The following is a 10,824-nucleotide window of genomic DNA, read 5'->3' on the forward strand; positions in this document are numbered from 1 at the left end:
AAAGCTTTTTAAATATAGTCAGACAGTTAAAGAAAGACATTAGCAATATGAAATAATCAAAGAAGAAGAAGAAAAAGAGGAAACAAGTAGAAATATTACATGCGGAAAATGCGGTAGTTGATGTAACACAATAGATGAGGGAAAAATTAGAATTGTTACAGCTAAGCAATTGATTGATAGATTGGAAAATTTGATTGAGGCAGTCTCCCAGAAGGAAACAGGAAAGGATAATAATGTAGAAAATATAAAAAGAAAAGTTAAGCAATATAAAGGTGATATATTATTCATCCAAAACTGTTACTTTTCTAAGCTGTTTGTCTATTAACTGAAACAAAATAGCACTTGTTCACCAAAGCTGATGATGAAGATAATCAAACCTGGTTTGAGGACATGAATAATTAATATAAGAGCAGAACAACTTATTTAACAAGATCTAGGAAAAATATAATTTTCCTTGGAAATATGCAATAATTTTTTATTAAAATCTAAGCATGCAACATGAATGCCTAGTCAGTAGGCATGAATGAACATGTCAGTATACTATGTGACAACTATGAAGTATATACAAATATTTTAATAAGATAAAATGATAATAAAAGTAATCATATCCACTTAATAGCATTTATCATCATTGTCATGTTGCAAACTAACCTGACTTAGACAGGCAGCAGTTCCTGTAAGCAATTGTGAATAATATTTTATACTCAATCAAAATTTTTGTTCTCATTTTTTTCAACCTCCAGCTAAAAATCAGAGTTTTAGGTAAGAATTGTCATTGCCATCATCATCATCACCATCATCTTCATCATTAGCATCTTTATCATCACCATCCTCATGGGTGTTATTATTCCCAGCCTTTTCCTTTTCCCTAAACACATATAACATGGCAGAGGCTTTTATATGATTGTGAAAATATTGGGATTTCCTTGCTACCACCCTCCACATACCATGCCTTAAAACATAAATGCCCAGTTTTTTGGGGGATGGTTGCCAAATCATTTGCAAAATGTTCCATCCTTCCCTTCTTCCTTCTTTCCTTTCCTCAACATTTATTGAGCACTCACTATGTACCAGCACTGAATGATCTTGGTGATAAAAGAGGAGGAAAAAAACCCTATGATCCCTGACTTCTGCAAGACCTCAAGGATTGGTGAGCAGTTGTTCCACACTTGACTGTCCTGTGCTAAATATCCTGGGAGTTAGGAGATTAGAGGAAGCAGAAAATCTGGACCAAAGAGATATTGACTGTATATCACAGATGTGTTCCCAAATGAAGGAACAAAGAATGTTGCTAGTCCAGGATTTATAGCAATAGAAATATAGAGGGGAAATGTGACTATAGAGATATGATAAAGGTAAGCTAGGTTTCTTTCTCTCTCCACCTCCCCCCATCTTCTTAAACACACACACACACACACACACACACACACACACACACACACACACATTTGACTTATTGACCAAGCTTAAACACACACTGAGATTTTAAGAACCAATTCTTTCTATTTGACACTGGTGATTTATTTTTGAGAAACAAAGACTTGCATTTGCCTGGTGACTATGATAGGGTTAAAAATGTAGTGTCTCTGATGGAGTTCCCATCGTGGCGCAGTGGTTAACGAATCCGACTAGGAACCATGAGGTTGTGGGTTCGGTCCCTGCCCTTGCTCAGTGGGTTAAGGATCCAGCGTTGCCGTGAGCTGTGGTGTAGATGGCAGACGCGGCTCGGATCCCGCATTGCTGTGGCTCTGGCGTAGGCCGGTGGCTACAGCTCCGATTCAACCCCTAGCCTGGGAACCTCCATATGCCGAGGGAGCGGCCCAAGAAATAGCAACAACAACAACAACAACAACAACAAAAAAAAATGTAGTGTCTCTGAGATTGCTATGCTAATAAGGTGCACAGAAACCAAAGAGCAGATTTATGGTTTCTTCATGATGAGTCACTACGGATGGGTTTAAATTTAAAAAATAATCAATAAAGTGATAGTGCAAAAATCACAGTGCCTTATGAAGGAGTCACAGTCATCCTACCATTTGCTAATGGTACTTAATGTGATAGCATGTTGATTAAACTCACAAAATTGAGGGTAGGTGGATGTACCACTTCCTTAAAAGACCAGAAACTGTCAGATATTATGAAAGCGGTTAATACAGAGAGGCTGTCCCTGTAAGACAGTCAGAGGTCTTTTCAGGTAAGTAGTTAGACATTCAGAGAACAGAAAGGGTAGCTGGGAGAAATGGAATCTAGGGGCTGGAGAATAATTTTGGGTGCTTCAGATTTTCCCAGGAAAGAGGTGCAAGGGGGACATGATAATCTGTCTAAACCTGTATATTCAGTACTTATCCAAGTCCTAAATAAGAAGGTTCCTAATGTCAAATTGGTTTTTCTCTACCAGGAAGAAATATTTCCTTTCAGAAGTGATTAGTGAACTTTCCACTCCATATTTGTCTTGTATGACTTTGGGTAGTGAATTTTACCAGGGAATGGAGAATTTGATTTTAACATTTATAAAATCGCAAACAGTAACATAGTCTGAGAGAAAAGATACTGCACAATACTTTTTGAGTACCAGTTTATCCTTCATAACTACATACCTCTCGACAACATCAGAGCCTTTGTCATGTACAACAGAAGGAGAGTCTAGTTTTGTAACAAGGCGATCTTTTCCACAAATGAATATAGTGACACTGAGATGAGTGAGCACTGAGATCTATACCATTCTGTCTCTGAGAGCCTTCTACTTATGAATTCTGCTGAATATTTAGGTAGAATCATTACTTCAATATAAAAATCTCTTAGAGTTAAAAGAAGTCTAAGAAATGGTAATCACCTATGTGGTACATATTAACATATCTGTACTATTATTGAAATAAGTGTATGAAAGTTCTGTGATTTGACTGTCCTTTTGACTAAATCATAGTTTGAACTAAGAACTGAGTTCATGCAAATTGCACAACATTCAGGGCAGAATACTTCGGGAAGTGGATATTAGAATGTTATTGCGGGAACTTCAAAATAGCAACTGAAAACTTATGGTAAAGTGTGTATATCAAAAATGTGTTGGGGGAGTTCCCGTCGTGGCGCAGTGGTTAACGAATCCGACTAGGAACCATGAGGTTGCGGGTTCGGTCCCTGCCCTTGCTCAGTGGGTTAAGGATCCAGCGTTGCCGTGAGCTGTGGTGTAGGTCGCAGACGCGGCTCGGATCCTGTGTTGCTGTGTCTCTGGCATAGGCCAATGGCTACATCTCCGATTAGACCCCTAGCCTGGGAACCTCCATATGCCGTGGGAGCGGCCCAAAGAAATAGCAAAAAAGACCAAAAAAAAAAAAATGTGTTGGGAGTTCCTGTTATGGCACAGCGGAAATGAATCCGACTAGGAGCCATGAGATTGTGGGTTTGATCCCTGACCTCGCTCAGTGGGTTAAGATCTGGCGTTGCCATGAACTGTGGCGTAGGTTGCAGACGTGGCTCAGATTCTTCATGGCTGTGGTGTAGGCTGGCAGCTGTAGCTCTGATTAGACCCCTAGCCTGGGAACCTCCATATGCTGCAGGTGCGGCCCTAAAAAGCCAAAAAAAAAAAAAGTGTTATTTACCTCCAACATTTAGAAACAGATCTAACATGTATGGCTATTGAAGCAATATGAAAATACAGAAACAATCAAGGAAATGTCACTTAAGTATTCATATAATTGACTTGATGTACACTTGTTTAATGTCTTATGGAGTTGTAGCTCTCTTGGTTCCATCTTCAATTAGGATGGATGCTCCTGTAGATACAGCACATTACCAGTGTTAATCTGTTTGTTTAATAGGAATTAACCTGCTAAAATGGGCTCAGATTGATTTGTTGTCTTATTTGGTTAGGTGGCTACACACCTGACAATTTTCTGACATTGGGAGTTTGCATGTAATGAAAGAAAGTATCCAAGATAAGAAGGGGAAAGGCAAATGTGGGAACTGAGGTTGCTTTTGTTAAGGGTTATTTTTGGAGTTCCCACTATGGTGCAGCAGGTTAAGGGTCCAGTGTTGCTGCAGCATCTGTGGCACAGGTCGCATCTGTGGCTCAAATTTGATCCCTTACCCAGGAAATTTCACATGCTGCGGGTGTGGCCAAAAAAAAAAAAAAAAAAAAGAAAGAAAAAAGAAAGAAATAAAAGAAAAGAGTGATTTTCATGTTGTGAGTAGGGGCATTTTCTGTCTACCCAGTGTGATCTATGTGGCAACCTCCTCTCGTTTCACAAACTCTGTTCTTTCTTTACGAGATTTGCAAAGGAGAAGGTTTATTTCACATCCACCCCTGGGGCCTCATTTTGGCAACCACTTCTCCACGCTACATCCTCTTCATCACTCCCAGTTTCACTGTTGGCTGCTTCTGTCTAGCATTCCATGCTCCATGCTAGGGTAGCGGGCTGGACTCCACATTGCTGTGATGTGAAAATTCCGCATTTAGTTTTATTACTTGTAGTCAAATTCCCCCAGAGCACCAGCAGTGAAGCCTATATGGGTGAGACAGTTTTCCCTGAAGAATTGGGAGTAATTAAAGAAAATTAATTACAACAGAGGAAAAACCCTTTTAATATTATATCCCAAATACATCTCTTTCTCTATCCACGACAAGAAAAAAGACAAGTTCTTCCCCTCAGAAGGGGTCATTTAAGGGTACACACCATTTCTGTCCTGTTCTTCTGCCTTCTTTTTCCATGCCTTCAATGTCCACTCCTTCCCTTTTTAGTAAAATTCTATTGCCCACCCCACAAGACATTGTTTTGCCGTAGTTTACATCCTTGTTTTCCAAAGAGTATAATCCAGAAAATGAAATCATCTTCAAGCATATATTTTGTATGACATATTTGATCTGGGACAATATCAAGGGGACTTCAACAGAAAGTCCTGGCAGAGCTCAACAAGCGAAGCAGAAATGTCTGTGGAGTCCAGACATAATGGAACAGTAAAGAAGGCTGAGTGTGGAGCTGAGACTCAAAGGCCTAATGACTGCATAGTCATTAAATCAGAAAAAGTGTGATTTGTAGTCTAAAGATGTAGAAGTGATTTTTCATCGGATAGCCTGAGTTAAATAAATTAAATGAAAAAACAGCTTGAAGAGTACAGAGGGATATCCCTGAAAGGAAATTTGAGAAGTAAATCTAGAATTAATGTAATACATTATAAGATTTCTGAAGGACAGATCTATCTAAACAATGAAGAGGTCTGTGTTTATGATGAATGAGAAATGGAGGAATCCTTTTGTCTACGCAACAGGAATTCTTTTATGCATTTGACAAATATTTATCAGGTGCTGAATATGTGCCAGGAATATTTAAGGTATTAGGAAATATAGTAGTAAATAAAAGGAATAAAAAAAATCTCCGCCCTCATAGAGCTTACATTTTAGAGGTAGAAACAGATGTTAAATAAGATCACTTAAATGAATGGGTTGAAATGCCATAAATACTTTCAAGACCAACAGAGCAAGAAAGGTGAATATGCACTTGCTGGAGATGTCCATGAACTGCAGTTTTAAATATTGTGCCCAAGGAAATCACACGTTTATAGGTACCAGTGAAAAGAACTTCTATAAGAGTCAGCAATGACTGTAAATAGAAGAACAAGGATTTACAGAAAAATATGTATCTACTGGATTATAACAGAAAAAGTGACCTTCATATCTCAAATATTCTAAAGATGACTTCTCTCTATAAGATGTATATCTTCATGGTGTTACTTAAAAAGTGGCTTCATGAAGGTGAGGTTAGGTGCCCTCCCACAGACATCATAGCATCTGATGCTTCCTTGTTGCAAGAGCCTCTATCCCCCAATATTGTCCTTGGAGAAGAAGTTGAATATATCAGAGACACAGACCATGAGGCCTCTGATAGAAGAAGAGACTTCTGGGACTTCCTGTAGTGGCTCAGCGGAAACAAACCATGAGGACGCAGGTTCAAACTCTGGCCTCACTCAGTGGGTTAAGGATCAGGAGGTGCAGTGAGCTGTAGTATAGGTCACAGATGCGGCTTGGATCCTGAGTTGCTGTGGCTGTGGTGTAGGCTGGTGTAGGCTGGGAGCTACAATTAGATCCCTAGTCTGGGAACCTTCATATACCATGGGCCTAAACAAACAAACAAACAAAAAAAGACTTCTAAGCATCTGCTAACTTTTAAGTTTCAGCAACTTTGGCTGTACTTTGTTTCCTGCCCTTGTTTTCTCAGATATGTGTTTATAAAATATTCCCACACTTGGTTATTTTTGTGGACCTCTATTTTTTGTAACTGAATGTTTTGCATTCAATAATTTTATCTCCAAGTCACAACCATGTCTCAGGTCCTGTATATGGCTTATATTAATACTCAGACCAATCAGGAAAAATGGGTATTACTATGGTTGATTTCTAGATGAGAAAACAAATAGCCTTAGGTAGTTTAAATAATTTTAACAAGATCACATGGTTAGAAATCCTGGACTGATTCAAAGTCCCGGCTGTCTTGATTTTATCACATTGTATCTTGTAAAGTAATACAATGACAGAGTAGGATGTCAATTGACCCATAAACATGCAAATAGTTCATAGAAATAGCAACAGCAACAGATAGGAAAAATGATTTTTCCTTAAACTGCTTTTTATTCTAGAAAAGATTGAGTATATGGAGGTGAAGCTTCATAATTAAAAAAAGATAAGGATTTTGGTTAAGTGTTTGAGAATAACAAGAAGCTGCAATAATGCAGTAGGTTAATGATTAGAAAGTTAAAAAAGTACACTTTATACAATTTCTGAAGAGAAAATTAACAGTGCGATCAAGACTGCTAACAACTGGAAAGCATCAAGATTTGATTGACTGAGGAATTTAAAATATGATATTGAAAATTTTATATTTTGAATAGGCATTAATTTTGCATATTTAAAAATTCAGTGTATAAAAGAATATATAGTAAATGTTGAGCTTCTACTTCTGTTCCCCAGCCACCAACATTTCCTCCCTGGTGGCAACTAATATTTTTCACTTCCTGGCCATATTCTAGAGATATATTCTAAATATGCAGTTGTGTTGCTTTTAAACCCCTTCAGTTTAAAAAAAATTTTTATTTTGAGGTACTTGTATATTCACATGCAGTTATAGGAAATAATACAGAGAGATCCCATATACCCTTTACCCAGTTTTTCCCAGTGATAATGTACAGTAGAGCACTATATAGTACTATACTACAGTACACTATCACAACCAGGATACAGAACATTTTCATAACCAAAGCTTCTTTGGCAAAACTCTTTCTCTCTTCTGTGGCTACAGCTTCCACCGGAGTGGCCTCTGGGTTCCAGTAACCCTGACCCCTTTGTTTCTCCAGTTAAAGTCTGTGCTTGCTAATTTCTGGATTACCTCATCAACCCCTTTTTAGTTTCTGTGTTCTTCCATTGCCTTTGTTGCCATTTCCTTGCATCAGTTGTCTGGGTGCGTGAATATCTGAAGCAGTCTCTATTTTCCCAGTCAGCTCCTGCTTTGAAGCAAGTGGATTCAGAAAAAGATGTGGTATTTCTTGCACACCTGACTTTGTAGTTTCTGTTTTAAATCCACCACGTTGTTATCAAATCTTCCTATCCTGTTCTCTCAAACTATTTGCTAGGCGATGCTATTTACATCAGTGTATATAATCTTTCCCAGACATCCATCATTTTAAAGTGATTTTCCTGGGAAGGCGCCTTGAGGCAAAGATGTAACTTACACAAGAGGCATTTGAGATGAAGTGTCTGACTCCTCAGGTTCAGAAGGCCTTTCAGATCACAAGGCCTTTCAGTTTACATTTGTGCCTAATTCTTTATAAGCATGCCATTTTTCTTTGTAGATTGAACAGATCTTCATGTAGTATAGTAAAGCTCTGAGAAGGGCTTCTGCATATCTACCTCATCCTCCACCCGGGCCATACTCCCCTCAGCCACAGCCTTTGCAAGCTACAACTGATCTGAAGACAGTATCCAGTCAGAGTCTTTAGGTGACATAGACACCTCAGGAGGGGCCACACATAAAGCTATTATCAGTCATTAACTGCTTGGTGAATTGGTTTATTGGGTGTTTTGTGATACTGATTGGGTGAAGAGTCAGGGCTAGAATGGGAGAAAAAGGCACCACCCAGGGATGGAGCGAATTTGGACACAATGCCCTGAAAGAGGGCTAGTCTTGAGCCTAATAAATTTAAGGGCAAATCAGAACTTTACAGCTTTTGGCCAAAGATCATTGCTAAACTTTCAGAGCAAAGGGCAAGTACAAGGCATTCTTCTGAAAAGGATACAAGACTTCAGACAGAAAAGAATGATAGTAAGTTTCTGACTATAAAATATTCAATGTTTTGGAAGTGGTTTTATGAGAATGATCATCAGAACAATACACTACTGTGTCAAACAGATTATAATCTGAAATAACTTTCAGTATTTTTTCCTAAAGTACTGATGAAAGATAAGTACATTCATTTATTTATTCGACGCATATTATGTTGTGCCAGGTTCTATATTTGAGAAGTTACACATAACTGTGTTAGAAATAAAGTAATTTATGTTTTCTAAAATTGGTCTATAATATTCCCATAGGTATTTTAGGACACATAATGTAGTATAGAATGTCTTCTAGCTCAGGAGTCTCCAGATATTACTCTGTTGAAATAGATGTGTCAGATTTACTTGTTTTTTGTTTGTTTGTTTGTTTGTTTTTATTTTAGGGCACCCCCCTTGGGATATGGAGGTTCCCAGGCTAGGGGTCCAATCAGAGCTGTAGCTGCCAGCCTTCACCACAGCCACATTAACACCAGATCCAAGCCATGTCTGCAACTTACACCACAGCTCACAGCAATGCTGGATTCTGAGTGAGGCCAGGGATGGAACCTGCGTCCTCATGGATGCTAGTCAGATTCGTTTCCACTGTTGAGCCACAATGGGAACTCCAACTTGTCTTTATATTATCAGGGAGATATATGGATTTTGGAACAAGTATGAATCAACATTTGTTTAAATTTGGGTTAATTTACAACAAGATTATGCCTTTCATGTTCAGATAAAGCATTTTGTTAAAAACAAACCAAAAAAGAACAACGAAAACAACAAAGTCTCTTGGATTGAGACTGAAACACAAATTAGCAACATTTATAAACAATTCTGGGGTTCCATTGCCTGGGATTAAACCCACCTCAGCCACTCTCTCTGTCTGACCTCCAGGAAATTACTTATACCTTCTGCATTGTTAAAATGTAGACCATAGTTGGTCACTCTCTTATAAAATTGTTGAGGAGTGTAAATTAGAAAATGTATTTAAAAAGGCCTGGCACATAGTGAGAGCTAAATCAATGTCAGAAACAATTATTTTTAAAATTTCTTTTTAAAATTTATTATCATTATTAAAGTATAGTTGATTTACAATGTTTTGTCAAGTTCTGTTGTACAACAAACTAACCCAATCACACACATTCCCACAGTGCTGTACAGTAGAATCCCATTGCCCATCCATTTCAAGTATAACAGTTTGCATCCCCCAAACGCCCCAAATGCCCATTCATCCCATTCCTTCCCCTTTCCCCCTTGGGAATGAATCCCAACTTTGCTCTTCTTGTCCACGATTGTTTTTTGTTTGTTTGTTCGTTACTTTTAGATAGGATCATCTGTTCCATATTTTAGATTCCACAAATAAGTGATATCATATGCTATTTGTCCTTTTTTTTCTGGCTTACTTCACTTAGTTTGAGAGTCTCTAGATCCATCCATGTTGCTGCAAATGGCATTAGTCTGTCCTTTTTTTTATGGCTGAGTAATATTCCATTGTATATATGTACCACATCTTCTTAATCCATTCATCTGTTGATGGACGTTTAGGTTGTTTTCATGTCTTGGCTATTGTGAATAGTGCTGCAATGAACATATGGGTGCATGTGTCTTTTTCAATGAAAGTTTTGTTTGAATATATGTCCAGATGTGGAATTGCTGGATCATATGGTAGCTCTATATTGGATTTTATGAAGTATTTTCCATACTGTTTTCCAGAGTGGTTGTCAATTTACATTCCCACCAACAGTGGAGGAGGGTACCTTTTTCTCTACACCCTCTCTAGCATTTATTATTTGTCGCCTTGTTAACGATGGCCATTCTGACTGGCGTGAGGTGATACCTCATTGGAGTTTTGATTTGTGTTTCTCTAATAAATACTGATATTGAGCATTTTTTCATATGCCTGTTGGCCATCCTTATGTCCTCTTTGGAGAAATGTCTATTAGATCTTCTGCCCATTTTTCAGTTGGGTTTTTTTGTTTGTTTGTTTTTTGTTTTTGATGTTGAATTGCATGGGTTGTTTGTATATTTTGGAGATTAGGCCCTTGACTTTTGCATCATTGGCTAAGATTTTCTCCCATTCTGTGTGTTGTCTTTTCGTTTTTTTTTTTTTTAATGGTTTCCTTTGCAGTGCAAAAACTTGAATTTGATAAGGTCCCATTGGTTTATTTGTCTCTTTATTGTCATTATTGTCATTATTCTAGGAGGTGGATCAAACAATATGTTGTTGGATTTATGTCAAAGAGTGGTTCTGCCTATGTTTTCCTCTAGGAGGTTTATAGTGTCTGGGCTTATATTTAGGTCTTTAATCCATTTTGAGTTTATTTTTGTATATGGTGTTAGATAGTATTCTACTTTCATTGTTTTACATGTAGCTTTCCAGTTTCCCAGCACCATTTATTGAAGAGGCTATCTTTCTTCCACTGTATATTCTGTCCTTTTTTGTCATAGATTAGTTGACCATAGTTACTTGGGTTTCTATCTGGGCTTTCTATCCTTGTCAGTAACAGTTCTTATCTCTGAAG

Source organism: Phacochoerus africanus, chromosome 4 (genome assembly GCF_016906955.1).
Source record: "Phacochoerus africanus isolate WHEZ1 chromosome 4, ROS_Pafr_v1, whole genome shotgun sequence".
Classification (NCBI taxonomy): domain Eukaryota; kingdom Metazoa; phylum Chordata; class Mammalia; order Artiodactyla; family Suidae; genus Phacochoerus; species Phacochoerus africanus.